We start from the raw sequence: 16058 nt of genomic DNA, 5'->3' as shown, positions 1-16058 counted from the left end.
TTAGCATCCTGTCAGATTTGTTGTCTGGTAGGGCGTATTTAGCAGATGAAACATGCTGTTGTGACAAGTATAATAGAACACATATGTCGCCGAGGGCTACCCTCGCTGTCTCCCCTGTTGTGGCTACATAAGCAACTGATTGTGTTTCGTTTTCCGGAGTAAGTACGCGGTGACGAATGTGCCGACTGTTGTTTTTTCCATGTGAGCTGCTGGTATCTCATGGCGCTTTAATGTTGCCACAAGCACTCAGTGTGTATGTGAAAGCATTGCTTATTCCTGTCTTCCTCTCCAGTATTCTTCACCCTGGCTTTTTTACTCTCCTCTCTGTTCTCCTTCTCTGCTACTGACGGTTATCCTGGACTTCAGAGTTGATGTAATTGCTCAGACAGAGCAGGCATCCAGAGCACAGTCTATGTAAATGCGAAAATCCATGGCTTCAGCTGATTTAATGAACAGCAGGGCTTGCAGCCCTCTGGCAGCACTTAAACTTTAAAACATTTATTACCTAGGCATAAGAAAAAAGCAGTGGCTAGTGCTGACCCCTCACTCATCCTTCTCTTTTTATATCCCTAGTCAAGGAGATGGACAGGTTGGTGATTTGGAAGACAATTGTGACACGTGTACCAAATCATTTTTCAAACTTTGATACTTGTCTGATTAAGTTTGAGGTTTGAAGTGCTACAAATGGCAACTTCATTTGTATTATTTTATTCCCCAGGTTCATTAATGTACATATGTACATTTTTACCACCTGCCTTATACTCATGGCCAGCAGATGTCAGTTGACAGGAAATTGCTTTCTCCAGCTGAGACGGGGTCAAAATGCAATGTGGCAGAATGCACCAGGAAGAAATACCTCAAAGCCTTTCTGCAACATTGTCTCTTACAAACAGTATATCTATATCTATGATTTCTGTCCTAAAGACTTTATGATAATTCAGACTACGATACCTCTTTTATCTACCTATTGCAAATGTCATTCTATTGCTTAAATTTGTGTTTACATGTCGTTTACCACTTGCAGAGTGCAAAAGCATTGATTTTTTTTTCATTTTTTTTTCAATAAGACACATTCTTGTGGAATTAATGCCAATGGAAGAACATTTAGAGGAAAGAAATATTGCTAAACATCTTCCTTTATGCAATGTGACCTCCTTTTTTTTTTTCTTTTTTTGTGAAATACTTGATGTCACATGTGAGAGATAATGTAACAAAGTTACCATTGTGTGAAATCACTTGGCTTTTCAGTATGTTTGACCATTCCCTAGCTTCTGCATTATCGATTTCATTAACGGACATCAGACCTTATCCCAATTTAATAAAAATAACGTGTACTTTCACATTTTCATGCGGTATTTCTGGTCATGCGTGTTTAAAATGATCCATTTCTGACACTTACAGGCTGTGGGATTGAGTATGCTGTGGAAAAAAACAAAAAAAAACAAAACAAAAAAAAAAACAATTGCTGTTGTAAGTGTGGCACACTTAAATCACAGTGTCAAGTACACATATGTTTCTTACCTGTGTTTTGGTAAGTAGGCTGGGATATCCACCCATTTGCAAATTGTCCTGGAAACAAGAGGAGCAAGACATTGACACATGTTTTCATAGTACACAAACATCAGAAGTATAGGTATGCCCTTTGGAAGATGTTCCACAAAGACTTTTCATTTCCATTTTGAAAGCTGTGACTTTAATATGATAGGTATAACTTGAAAAAGATCACCTGATCAACTGCAGTGGCTCAATTTATTTTATTATAATTTTGAAAACCTAGAAAGGCAGCAATATTTGCGATTTTGTGTTTTATCTCCACATAGGTGTAGCCAATGGTTTAAACAGACATTAGCAGTGGCTGAAAGTCCATAAAGTGATTGAAGGTCTATTAAGCTTCTTTATGGACCTCTATGGAAGCCTGATCCTTGATGTCCAACACTTTTTCACATCTTGGGAAGCAATAAGCGATTTCCAGAAATCAACTGAAACCAAAATGAAGAATCCAAATTATACTGTACATGTGTAAATCCAATAGCAATGACAATATTATCCAGCACTGGAACGGGATGGCTTTTAAAATGAAGAACAAAGCTCAAAGGAAGATGGTGTAGCATCCTTCATGTTTTTTTGTTTTTTTATTCCCTTTTGATAGTCCCAGTCAGTGTCTTTTCAAAGATGCTGAAGTCAAGTAATGGGTCACAGTAACAAATATGTAAATGAGTGCTTTTATCGGACACAACCCCTTTTTTGTCTGAATTATGTAATTTTGAAAATGAAAAACTAAACTAAACTAAACTAAACTAAACTAAACTAAACTAAACTAAACTAAACTAAACTAAACTGACAATAACAATAACAATAACAATAACAATAACAATAACGATAACAATAACAATAACAATAACAATAACAATAACAATAACAATAACAATAACAATAACAATGACAATGACAATGACAATGACAATAACTGCAAAGTCCACCAAATCCACCAAATGAAACATTTTGCATCAAACTATGTACTATGTACTGTATGTAAAATGTCTAAAATAAGTGCTGGACCTCTTCAAATACTGCTGTACTTTGGATAGTATGTATGACCGTAAATGCAACGCATGAGTGCAGATGAAGTCAGAGTTAGCTTTATGTTAACCTATACCTTTCCCTTTCTCAGATAATACAAATTTAAAAGGCCATTATATTTCATCACCTCCACCATGTATAATGTCTCTGCCATCACTATGGTGTCAAGTATTAGAATAGGAGGGATGAGTGTGGTTGTGTGTGTGTGTCTGTGTGTGTGTGTGTGTGTGTGTGTGCATGTGCGTGTGTGTTCGGTAACATACGCCTAATGCAGTACTCACTGGATGTGTGTATGAGTGAAAATATAATGTACGAGGTTAGTTTCGAGTATGAGTGGGCCTTGCTCTGCTCAGGACGCTCTCATCTCGCCTGCTTTGTAATGGATCCTACTGGATATTTACATAAGGTATGGAGGTGATGTCATTTGGTTCTCAGAGATGCATTTCAATGATGGTTCACTGTTAACAAAATGGACATACCCAGAACACACAGCAGCTCTTGATTTCCTTCTTTCCAAACCCTGTTGAACTTTTAACCAAGACAGCCAATTCTTTTTTCTGGTGTTTTATACTCATCTGGTTCTTACTTTTGGATTTTTAGATTAATATTAGATTAGTTTTTAGATTTCCTTAGTTTGAACAGCTAAATATAAAGTAGGTTTAATGGTTAAGAATTGCATTGCCAGGGATTTCACTAAATGACCATTCTCTTAAATGTTCTATTTTTTGTCGGTTACATTTTGAGACTGCTCTTGAACCTGTTATTGAGTCTTGTTTGTTTTCGAAACTAGCCTTTGGATTATAGTGTGGTACCACAAAACAATCAGACAAAACATTCATACAAAATAAATAAAATAATCATCACAAAACACAAATTAAAAATAAAAAATATTCAAGAAGCTTTATTGTCAATGTACAGTGTCCCGTAGGTTTTTCCCAGTTTAGAGAGCTGGATCAGATTCTCCCTTCACTTCCTGGATTTTGTAGTAGTTCAAATGTCAGCGTGGAGTAAAGAAACTTTCATCAACATGTTGAGTAGTTTCAGTCTTCACAAAGGTCACATCCAATCAGTTTAATTGTACTTCCAGAATTTGGATCGCTCTGACAAGATCCCCCCCAGGAGGCTGCTGAGCTTTCTCCGCCTCAACAGCCCTCCCCTCTCTAATAGCTGTTGTCTTTCAGCCAACCTCTGGTATTTTGCAGCTTAAATATGGGGTGGTGACACTGGGTGGTAAGATTAATCTCACTGGAGACGTTGTTGCTGTGGTAGTGAAGAATGTCCACTGTTATTTGTACCCTGGCTTGTCAAGTGTTTTGTCAAAAGTAGGCGAGATTTGCTTGCCTGGTAGGTTTGTGTTCCCCCCTGAGAGCCATGGCCCAGTAAGAGACAGCAGTTGCTTGACATAATTAGAATGGGAAGGTCTCATAAACTCATTAATATCTTGCCTGGGCTCGAAATGGCTGGTGGCTCTGTACTAAAGAATTCGAACAATTTTTTGGGGAAAGATAGAAATAGGGTTTTCAAGTTAGACAAGTTGAGGTCAAGCTGTGAGAATTTACCAAAGATCATATGTAGATCATTTGTTTCTCTACAAATATCTAACAATTAAATGAAATACATCTTTATTAATGAGTATTTGGACTGTGCTATGCAAATCTGTGTAATTTCAAAACACATATGCAATTGGCATATCATAACAAATGCTGTCACAGTAGGATATATGGTTGAAGACTTTGAAAGCTGAAAAATTTAAATTAAGGCCTCAAATTGTGGAGGAAACTTTGAAGCTGCATTAAGAAACCATCAGCAATGTTTCTTTGATTTTGTCTGTGTGCACAAATAATATATCCATCCATCCATCCATCCATCCATCCATCCATCCATCCATCCATCCATCCATCCATCCATTTTCTCCCGCTTATCCTGCACACAGGGTCACGGGGTATGCTGGAGCCTATCCCAGCTGTGATCGGGCAAGAGGCGGGGCACAGCACTGGTCACAAGTCAATCACCAGTCAGTCGTTGGGCCACATACACAGACAAATATTCACTTAACCTATTTTCACGGAACCTGCTCCATGTTTTTGGACTGTGGGAGGACACCGGAGAACCCGGAGGAAACCCTCAGACACGGCGAGAACATGCAAACTCGTGCTGTGAGGCCGACCACTGCACCCCCATGCTGCCCCTCGGTCAAAACATGAATCAATAAATTATAATTTCCTTTTCCTTCCAAATCATAGTTAAAATGTACATAGAACAATGCAAAATAGCTTCCAAACTCAATAAGGGCAACATGAAACATAACTTTTTTAGCTGGATCATCATCCAGTAGCATATCAATAAATTAGTAAATAAATCCAATAACAAGCCTTAAAATTAACTCACAATTTCCATTACCTTGTTCCATGTTTCCTATTGAAGTGCTGAGTCCTAACAAACTGCATATCCTTTAAAGAAAACAAACAGTTGTTATTTTCATACTGCAAAAATAAAATAATGAAGTTGTAAAATGACTGGTTGCCGACCTCCGATAATGCCTCCAACCTCCTTTCAAAATAAAATTACAGTTTCTAAATAAAAGAAAACACTGCTTTAGAATACAGGGCAAAACAAACAAATGACACTAATTTGTAGGTTATGTTGCATGCAAAACAGTATTTAAAAGTCTAAAATACGAATGAAAAACACAGGGAGGTGCCATAAGTGGAATAAATAAGGCCTTCAGTCACTGTCCAATTAATGTATGGCTCATTTGATCATAATCACAATAGAAAGATTCAAGTGATTTTATGGCATTTTGCAGAAACTCATGAATCACTTAAAATAAATAATTAATATCTTCATAAATTTAACATAATAAATTATATATATAATGAACTTAAGTTTGCTTTCTGGTTTAATTTTCTCTATCTAAAATAAAATCCTTGAAATATAAATCCTTAAATCAAAAAGGTCAGATTGGGTAAAAGATGGACAAAATTGGTTGCTAAAGTATCTTGGCAAGACATAATTGTTGACATTTTATCGGGATGCCATATTTTTATTGGGAAATAGCAACCTATACAAATATACACAAGTATGGTAGGAAATACAAAATAATTTGATCATCAAAGCAATTATTTTCTTCCTACCATCCCTTAGATTTCTGGATATTTTGTTTGTCCTGTTGGAAGGGGGATCAACAAAGGGGCATTAAAGATAATGTTGACAAAATATTTGTGAGATATATACTTTGAGAGCACTTTTCTGTGAATAAGGGCTGATAGAAAAAGATGTGTTTTATAATAAGTGTAATTTTTTTTCTTCTTTTTGCTTATGTTTTTTTAATTCAAGTGTCCTTTTTGGCTTTTCCCTTCAGGGGTCACTACTGCAATTAAACCTTCTCCGTCTAACCCGATCATCTGTATGCTCCCCTCTCACAACAACTAACTTCATATTCTGTCTCACTACATCCAAAAATCTTCTCTTTGGTCTTCCTCTAGACGTCCTGCCTGGCAGCTCCAATTGCATTTTAATCCAAGTGAGCTAATGCCCTGTTATTCCTATTTTGCCATTCAAGTAGCTTGTGAGCCATGCTGATAACCAAGGAAGGTAGAACAAATGACAAAATAACTGGGTATCTATTTCATTTATTCATTAATTCATTTATTTTATTTTGTTTGAGACTGGCTTTGGAAAATTTCATCAGATTCCATGGGAGGACATTCCAATTTGATGCAACCCTAAGGTGTGCTTAATAATAATCTCACATTTGTCACGTGAAGACTAAATGGTATTTGGCACAAATAAGTTATGACTATTGCATTGGAACTCTGATGATCCATAATAAAAGGTTAAAAGGCATCCATTTCTCATCTTTGCAAAATCTATTTATTTTCAATTTTTCATGTCATTGTGAATTTCACTTTGAAGTACTGCACTGATGAAAATCTCAGCAGCATTTAAAGACATTATCGGAAGAATTAAAGTAATATGTAATGCAATCCACTGACAATAAGAGTCAATAGGATGTTTGAGACTACTCTCTGAAGCCCTCAACGTTAGATTGGTTCTTTAATAGAGAGAAAAGAAGATGGATTTATACTAAAATATAGGTAACAGCATGCCATTTCATTAGGCTTCTTAAAGGGGACGTTGGCAAGAAGAATGAATGACTCTTAATATCATTTCAAATGAAGACATTATATTCGACAATTGCAATATTTACTATGAAAAATCAGGAGTACCGGGAGGTACGGTGTAAGGTAAAGATAGAGATAGCAAAGGCAAAACAAAGGGCATATGATGATTGTATGCTAGGTTAGACAGTAAGGAGGAAGAGAATGATCTATACAGGTTGGCAAAACAGAGATATATTGATGGAAAAGATGTACAACAGGTCCAGGTGATTAGGGATTGAGAGGGAAATGATTGAAAGGTGCTAGAAGAGTGATGGGAAGATGAAAAGAGTACTTTGAAGAGCCGATGAATGTGGAAAATAAAAGATGGGCAAGGGTAGAAGAGGGGACTATTATAGATCACAAACTAGCAGAGATTAGTAAAAGTGAAGTGAGGAAGGCATTGAAGAGGATGAAGGCTGCAAAGGCAGTTGGTCATTTTGATATACCCAAGGAAGTGTGGAAGTGTCTAGGAGAGGCAGCAGTAGAGTTTCTGGCTAGATTATTCAACAGGATCTTGGAGAGTGAGAAGATGCCCGAGGATTGTGACAGGGTGTGATGGTGCCTATATTTAAGAATAGGAAGGATGTGCAGAATTGCGGCAACTATAGAGGGATAAAGTTGATCAGCCAGTTGATGAGTAATGGAAAAGAGAAGTGGAAACTAGACTCAGAGCAGAAGTCAGCATTTGTGAACAGCAGTACAGCTTCATGCCTTGAAAGAGTCGTATAGATGCAGTATTTGCTATGAGAATGCTAATGCAGAAGTACAGAGAAGGTGCTGCATTGTGTTTTTGTAGTTTTCCTTTTGTACATAACAGGGTGCCAAGAGAGGAACTGTGGTATTGCATGAGGAAGTCTGGAGTAGCTGAGAATTATGTTAGACTGGTGCAGGACATGTATGCTAGCAGTGAGACAGTTGTGAGGTGTGCTGTAGGTGTAACAGAGAAGTTCACGGTGGAGATGGGACTCAATCAGGGATCTGATCTGAGCCCCTTTTTGTTTGCAGTGGTGATGGACAGGCTGACAGATGAGGTTAGACAGGATTCTTTATGGATCATGATGTTTGCAGATCTACAGAGGTGAAGGTATGTGCTGGAAAGCAGAGGAATGAAGTTTCTATGCAGCAAGACAGTGTATATGCCTGTGAATGAGAGGAGCCCGGGTAGAACAATGAGGCTACAGGGAGTGGAGATCAAGAAGCTGGGGGATTTCAGGTACTTGGGGTCAACAGTCCAGAGCAGCGGAGGCGGTGGAAAAGAGTTGAAGAGATGGGTTCAAGCAGGTTGGAATGGGTGGAGAAAAACTACGTGACAGAAGGCTATCAGCCAGAATGAATGGAAAGGTGTACAAGACAGTGGTGAGACCAGCGATGCTGTATGGGCTAGAAACTGTTACAATGATAAAAAGACAAGAGGCAGAGCTAGGGGTTGCAGAGATGAAGATCTTAAGGTTCTCTTCGGGTGTGACCAGGATGGATAGGATCATGAATTAATCTATCAGAGGACTAACATGTTGGATGTTTTGGAGAGAAAGTCAGAGAAGCCTGACTGAGATGCTTCAGTCATGTACAGAGGAAGGGTATTGAATATATTGGTAGATGGACAACAGTAGGTCGAGAGCAGGGGTTTCAAACTCATTTCTCATCGTGGGCCACATACGTCCTTGGTAGATGTCAGGTGGTTCTGACCATTAAAATGATAGCATACTCAGCAATAAATAACCAAAATATCATGTATTTCCTCTGTTTTGGTGCAAAGAAGTAAAAAGACATTAGGAAAATCTTGGAATTTAATGAACAATCCTTTTATAAAAGATTGCATGAAACACCTCATATTTCCTTAGATAAACATGTAATTTTCTTTTATTATTCATTTGTATGCATTGCAACTGATCCCACTGATCGCACAAAGTAACAAAACTTTAACATTGGTAATCGGTATTGAAAAATATTGTGATGGACTTTGTTTTGATAACGACATTTTGGCCAATGAGGGAGTAGAGGGGAGGTAGAGAGCAGGGTAGAAACAACATCGTAACAAGCAGCAGATGGCGCATTGATAACGTCTGCTGATTGGTCTGTCTCTTGTCTTCTACTCTGACCAAAATAGTGCGCCCCTAGTGGAAAATTCTTGAATTTCATTCAATTAACAAAAATAAATCCTTGTCTTTTATGCATTTTTTTACTTTCAAATTATCCTCCGGAGCTGGTCGAACCTCTGTGTGGGCAGGTACTGGCCCGCAGGACATATGTTTGACATCCTGGTCTAGAGGAAGACCAAAGAGAAGATTTATGGACATAGTGAGAGAGTATACGATGGTAGTTGGTGTGAGAGGAGGATACAGAAAATAGGGTTAGATGAAGAAGGTTGATTCAACATGGCAATCCCTGAAGGGAAAAGCCAAAAGGAAGAGAAGAAGACTATGAACAGTACACAGGACTTGGTGACTTTTAAGTAGCGTTATGTTTGGCATTATGATTTTTGCTCATTCATAAAGACATAAAAATTACATTGTGGATTTAACCACCGGTTGTATTGTACTTCAAACAAACTAAGGGTTTACCAGGGAATAGTCTTTTATATATGGGCATTTATTTGTAATTCTCACTGTTATACATCTCTGCTAGGGTCTGAATGGTCAATATAAAACTAGGTTTGTTTTTTCTGACTTTCTTTTCATATGAACATGTTAATTACTAAATATTTTTGCCTCCTCAGTTCTCCATGAGTATGGATACCCTCAGGAGGTAACCAATCCAAATACTTGTGCGTTGCTGTTTAGTGGTACTGGAACTTGTACTGATTTTAGTGAGTTGCTTTATAAGTTATAAAGAAAATATAAGTGCCCATTGCTGCCTTGTATGACATGTTTAGTCATTGATTTTGCCAAGCGATTGATCCATACAGTCTTGAGACTGGGTTCTCAAGGGAGGTATCACTTGAGCCTTTCTGAAGTTTCTTGTGATGCAATATTCAGCAATGTAATTTTGCTTTTCCTGCAAAGTAAGAAAAACATTTTGTTCCCATTACCCCCATTACAAACATGAAGTGTTCCAGTCTTTCCTTTGACTTTGCATAAGTACTGTGATTAAAACATTTGTATCATATAAAATTGTGTTTGACTGACATTTACAACACAAATGTCAACTCTTCAAGAAATTAATATCTTCATCATGACATATAAGTTGTGACTACTATTCAAAACATAAACATTGATCTGTTTTACCCCATAGGACAAAAAAATAAATTTGGAATTGTCAATCTATCTTGTGGACTTTGGGTTCTATGTCTAAACCTTCTATGACTTTTATGTCATATTTTGGAAAAAAACAGTGTATGTGGAATTACCAAATCTGGATAAAGCAAGTGCTCTATGCAAAAAGAGTGGCTAATTTTGGATTGTCCCAGAATAGCCCGCTTTTCCTCTGCAAATGGGTAAGTCCTTCGAGTACCCCTGCAAACTGAGTAACCTGTCTGCTTGGTGGACATCATTGGTAGATTACAGCACTTCGGGCTAGTTGACTCTCCCTCATACTCACACACACACACACACACACACAAGCAGATACACAATCATTAATACACGTGCGGAAACAAACACAGACAGATGTAAACACATATAAACATAAAAATAGATGAAACCAACCACTTCTCATGCATTTTTTTTGAATTGATGTCCTTTTTTTCATTAAGCAGAGAATGTTCAACAATCTGCTCATGTTTGTATGACTTTATATGTGTGTGTGTGTGCGCCATTGCGTGTGTGTACATTTTTGAACTGGCACAGATTAGGTTTCAGTGGATAACAATGTGGTCCCAAAGTGCTTTGCCCTTTCATTAACCTTGGCTTTTAGTCATCTCATTTAAGACAAAACAAATTTCTAATCTGTAACACACAAAACAATTTTGCAGCCATTCTCTTTGTGTGTGTGTGTGTGTGAGTATTACTGTTACTCTTATTGCCTTGGGTTCCCTGAGCCGAGCCCCCTAATTACTCCGTGAAACAGGCAGCCTGGCTCCTCCTATGTGCTATCATCATTTTAAATTTATTTTGATTGATTTGTGTCAGCTTTAACTATGCTTTGGGCAGGGGTCGATAAATAAAGATCAATACTTTAATGTTTTCCTCTGAACCTTTATTAAAAAATAGATTGGCTATAAAGAGGGCTGAATTACGAGGAGGTGTGCCTACTTCCAATGCATGTCAACTGGAATCTAATTGAACATCATTGAACTGGCAGAGATTAGTCCAGGGAGTTTGAACTGCTGGAGGCCTGAGGAGAGAAGAAATGCATAATTGATAGTTTGAGGTGAGTGAGACAGAAGAAAAGTTTGAAAGCTGTTTGGTCCATGTACAGTGGTATAGTTCTTGGGTCAAAGTGTGTATTGTTAGCATGCAGAAGTCTGTACAACTATCATTAACTCACTACCCACCAGGATTTTCAGAATGTTTCCAGCCTGTGCCTGCATTTTGAAAAAAAATGATATTTAAAGACTTACTTTGTTCACTTTTCTGACCATCAGAACATGTCTTCTATCCATAGAAAGATCATTGTTTCACATGAAAATATTTTTAAACTATTATTCGGTCAACGAGGTTGTAGGTTTATTTTATTTCTTTATCTTTATAATGATGTAGTGACTTTTGATCATGGCCTTTGGCTGCACAGTTCAATCAACCATTTTTTACTACAAGCTGATCTGTTTCTGGAACTGGCAATTTTCAAAGTCTTAAAACAATGTTTGTTCAAACAAACTGCACTGTGTCCCCATCTGTATATTGCAAACACAGTAATTCATCATAAGATAATTGTCTCCAAATTAATGGTGTTTGAAGTGTCTGGACTAATATAAGCAATGGAGTTTCCCAAGCAGAGTTCATGTCCACGGTATGTTGTATCCCGCCTTTATCAAGTCACTGGACATATACCAGTACTCCACCACACAGCTGTAACTCAGACACTAGATAAATATTAAAACTTTGTGATTTTGACCCCATTTATTGATTTTTCTGTTACCCTCCTGTCCCTCCTACCCACTTGTCATATATAAGTACAGTGCCTATCATAAATATTCACCCCCTTGGATGTTTTACCCTTTTAGTGCTTTCATAAATTAATAATGGTCAATAAAATTTGGCTTTCTTAACACAAAAATTTATTGGAAAAACCTCTTTAATGTCAAAGTGAAAACAGATTTCCACAAAGTAATGTCAATGAAATAAAAATCTATAAAGAAATATAATTGTTTGCATAATTAATCACCCACTTTTTAAGTTAATGGTCTAATTCAATAGAGGTCCATCAAATTCTTACCTATAGTCTCACATTTAGTGAAATGAAGATCACCTGAGTGGTGTGGGTGTGCTTCAAGTGATTGAGGTATAAAACACCTGTGTCTGAATGGTCCAGACTGGTGGCAATTCTTAGTGACAATTAAACCATGAAGCCAGAAGAACATGCCAAGCAACTCAGTGAAAGGGTGATTGAGAAGTACAATTCAGGAGACGGATACACAAAATTTTCCAAGGCATTGAACATCCCCCAGAGTTCAGTGAAATCCATTATCAAGAAATGGAAGGAATATAGCAGTTGTGTGGATCTGCCTAGATCAGGCCGCCCTTGCACACTAAGTGACCGAGCAAGTAGGAGACTTGTGAGAGAAGCAACCAAAACCCCTACAACTACTCTGAAGGAGTTACAAGCTTCAGCTGCTGAGATGGGAGAGACTGTGTGTATGGCAACTGCTGCCCGGGTTCTTCACTGGTCAAAGCTTTATGGGAGAGTGGCAATGAGAAAGCCACTGTTGAAGAAAAGTCATATTAGATCTCGACTAGAGTTTGCCAAAAAGCACGTTGAAGACTCCATGGTCAAGTGGAAGAAGATTCTTTGGTCTGTTGAGACCAAAATCAAGCTTTTTGGCCATCAGACAAGGTGTCCTGTTCGGCGTAAACCAAACACTGCACATCACCAAAAGCACACAATCCCCACTGTTAAGCATGGTGGTGGTAGCATTATGCTGTGGGGATGTTTCTCAGTGGCCGGACTAGGAAGGCTTGTAAAGATAGAGGGCAGAATGAATGCTGCAAAATACACTGAAATCCTGTTTTACAATCTTATTCAGTCTGCAAGAGAACCACGGCTTGGGAGAAGATTTATTCTCCAGCAAGACAATGATCAAAAGCATACTGCAAAAGCTACACAAGAATGGTTAAAAAAGAACCAGGTAAATGTTCTGGAGTGGCCGAGTCAAAGCCAAGACCTCAATCCTATAGAGAGTTTGTGGCTGGACTTAAAAAGGGCTGTTCATGCCCGATAACCCACGCAACCTGACAGAGCTTGAGTGGTTTTGCCAGGAAGAACGGAGCAAAATTGCTGTGGGCAGATGTACAAGACTTATTGAGACTTATTCACAAAGACTCACTGCTGTGATTACATCCAGAGGTGCATCCACAAAAAAATGACCGGAAGGGGAGATTAATTATGCAAACAATTATACTTCTTTATATATTTTTATTTCACTGACATTACTTTGTATAAATCCATTTTCATTTTGACATTAAAGAGTTTTTTCCCCAATAAATTTTTGTGTCAAAAAAGCCAGATTTTATTGACCATAATTGATTTATGAATGCACTAAAAGGGTAAAACATCTAAGGGGGTGAATACTTATGATAGGCCCTTTATATGTATAGTGTGTACATCTATATATGTGTATAAATTATGTATAATTTATCCTATATTAGTCCCAGTGGGGAAATTTGTTGAATGAACCATCAGTATTAGGCTGCTGTCGACCAGTGCCAGGGGAGCAGTTAGGGCTTCAGTGTCTTGCTCAACAACACTTCGACACACTGGGAGGAGCCAAGAATCAAACCAGGAATCTTCAGTTCCAAAGATGATTGCGCTACCTGTGTGTGTGAGCAAGAGTGTATAGTATATTCCTTTTATTTATCATCTACTGACTGAAGATCAAAAAAGAAAAACTGCATTTTTTTCCCCTTTCCACTATTTAACTCTAATAATTTAACTTGAAAATTAATGTTGATGACCATAATAACAGCTGGGACATGTTACTGTTTGGAATGTCTCAGGGCAGCAAGCTTGCTGAAGTGGGATTAAAGCACTGTTATTTCTGTCACTGCCATTGTCAGAGAAAGGGAACACATTGTCCTGGTGCTCTTTCCTATCCACATTGTGATTAACCTTTTGTACAGGGCACAGATTAAGGCCTATATACAGTGTGCTGATACCCATCCACTGCACACAACATTATGAACTCAATCTTGTGTTTAGCTACATGAATCAGTGGTACCTTAAAAAAGAATTAAACCATCTTAACATCTGATAATTTAGATCAAAGTTACGCTCAAGATCTCACAAACTTTCGATTGCTCTCTGTTTAAATCATAATATATTTATGCACAGCTACCCTTAGAGATGTTTCCCTTTTTATTTGTTTTTTTTATGTTTTCTACCTTAAATCAGCTTAAGTCTGAAGTTTGTTATTACTGGTTGCACAACCAACACCACACAGCAGAAAATGGCACCGGATATTTCCTCTTGTGTTTTTTGCTCAGTGTAACTGATCATTCTTCACAATGAGTTTTTACTGTGGCCTTAGTTGTCTTTCTCTATACAAAATTACTATGGCCCAAAGTGACTATGGTCACCAAAATTTTATTCCTCACCCATGAACCATTTCACAACCCATTTATGGAAGAAGAAAAAAGAAAAGAGGAAAGAAAAAAAATCCATCCACTGGCATTTAGGACATATGCAAAAAGGTAGGTATTTTACATGAGAAAGGAGGTCAGATATTTCATGATCCAATTTTATGTGTTTAGGTCTTTAAGATATGTTTGGGAACCAATGACCCAATTTTGCAACAAACAAAATTATATTTCAATAATGCCTTTTAATGACTGAGGACACAAGCAGACAGGAGTAAGCAATAGATGTAGTCATAACATGCAGGGAGTATGTTACCGTGCAAACAAAACAGACAATACAATTAAACTGAGGAGGGGGAGAATCGACGCAGGTGCCCTGGAGATGGCTTGAGTCAAAATTAATCGCAGTTATAAGTCATTATTTGAAGCTGCATATGGGGTGGCGTGGTGCAGGAGGTATAGCAATCGTCTTTGCTACCAAACATTCCTGATTCAACTTTGTGTGTCGAACTGTTGTTGAGCAAGACACTGAACCCCTAACTGCTCCCTTGGTTCTGGTTGACGGCAGCCTACTGCTCATGGTTCATCCATGATGGATTAATTGCAGAGAACCAATTTCCCCATGGGGATTAGTAAAGGATAAATTATTATTTGAATATGAACAGCACACGTTTTATAAAACACAACAATGAATATGGGGGCAGTGATTAGTACTTCTGCCTCGCAGTAAGACCGTCCTGAGTACAATTCCAACAGGAGTACTTTCTGTGTAGAGTTTTTCAGCTGTATGGCTTTCTTCTGGATCTTCTGGATCCTCCAGTTTCCTTGCACAGTCCAAAAAAATGCAGTAGATTAGTTGAAGACCCTAAATCATTGGTCCCTAAACTATGGCCCGAGGGCCGGATACGGCCTGCCGCCACATTTTGCCCTGCCCCTGAACAATACCAAAGATGCATCAGGATTTTTTCTAAATTCTGGCCATGTAATTGTGACTTGTACATGCATAGAACGTAACATTCTATTCCACCCTTCTGTAGTCTGTGCCTCATCTGAAACCCCTCCCTCAAAAAAAAAAAAAAAAAAAAAATCCTGGACACACCCCTGTCAAATAACAGGAACAATAGTGAAAAGATTAGGTATGAGAAAAATTGATTCAGAATGCAGGGTATTTAATCTGGTAGGTGTATTTAACTTGGTATGTGTTGGTATCAGTTTGGTTTCATAGTCTGCTTGCTTTCTGTTTTTTACAGTGAATTTAAGAGAGCTGCAAACAGTTGTGTCTACAAGACAGCTACTGTTCCCTGGTCTCTTTACCTGTGAAAAACTTGAAAAGGGTTATTTAGTTCTTATTTATTTCATAAAGAGTGCTATTTATTTCATTAATGATATTATTATTTCTTTTCAGATTTTTTTTTCCTGTCAAGGTCCCAGAAAAGGTTAATTTTTGGTTATGTTTACCTTTCTAGAAAACAATAAATGTTTAAGTTTAGACACCTCTGTGATCATCACACTTTTTGTTACTAACTGCCCCGGCCCGCCGTCAGAGAAGGAAGAACTTATTTGGCCCTCACAGGAAAAAGTTTGGGGACTCCTGCCCTAAATTGTTCAGATGTGTGCATAAGAAAGTGCATTGTTGTACGTCTCT

Source organism: Fistularia commersonii, chromosome 2, assembly GCF_037954325.1.
Source record: "Fistularia commersonii isolate RoL2024-O1a breed Wild chromosome 2, RoL_Fcom_v1.0, whole genome shotgun sequence".
Lineage (NCBI taxonomy): Eukaryota > Metazoa > Chordata > Actinopteri > Syngnathiformes > Fistulariidae > Fistularia > Fistularia commersonii.
This window is presented reverse-complemented; position numbering follows the sequence as displayed.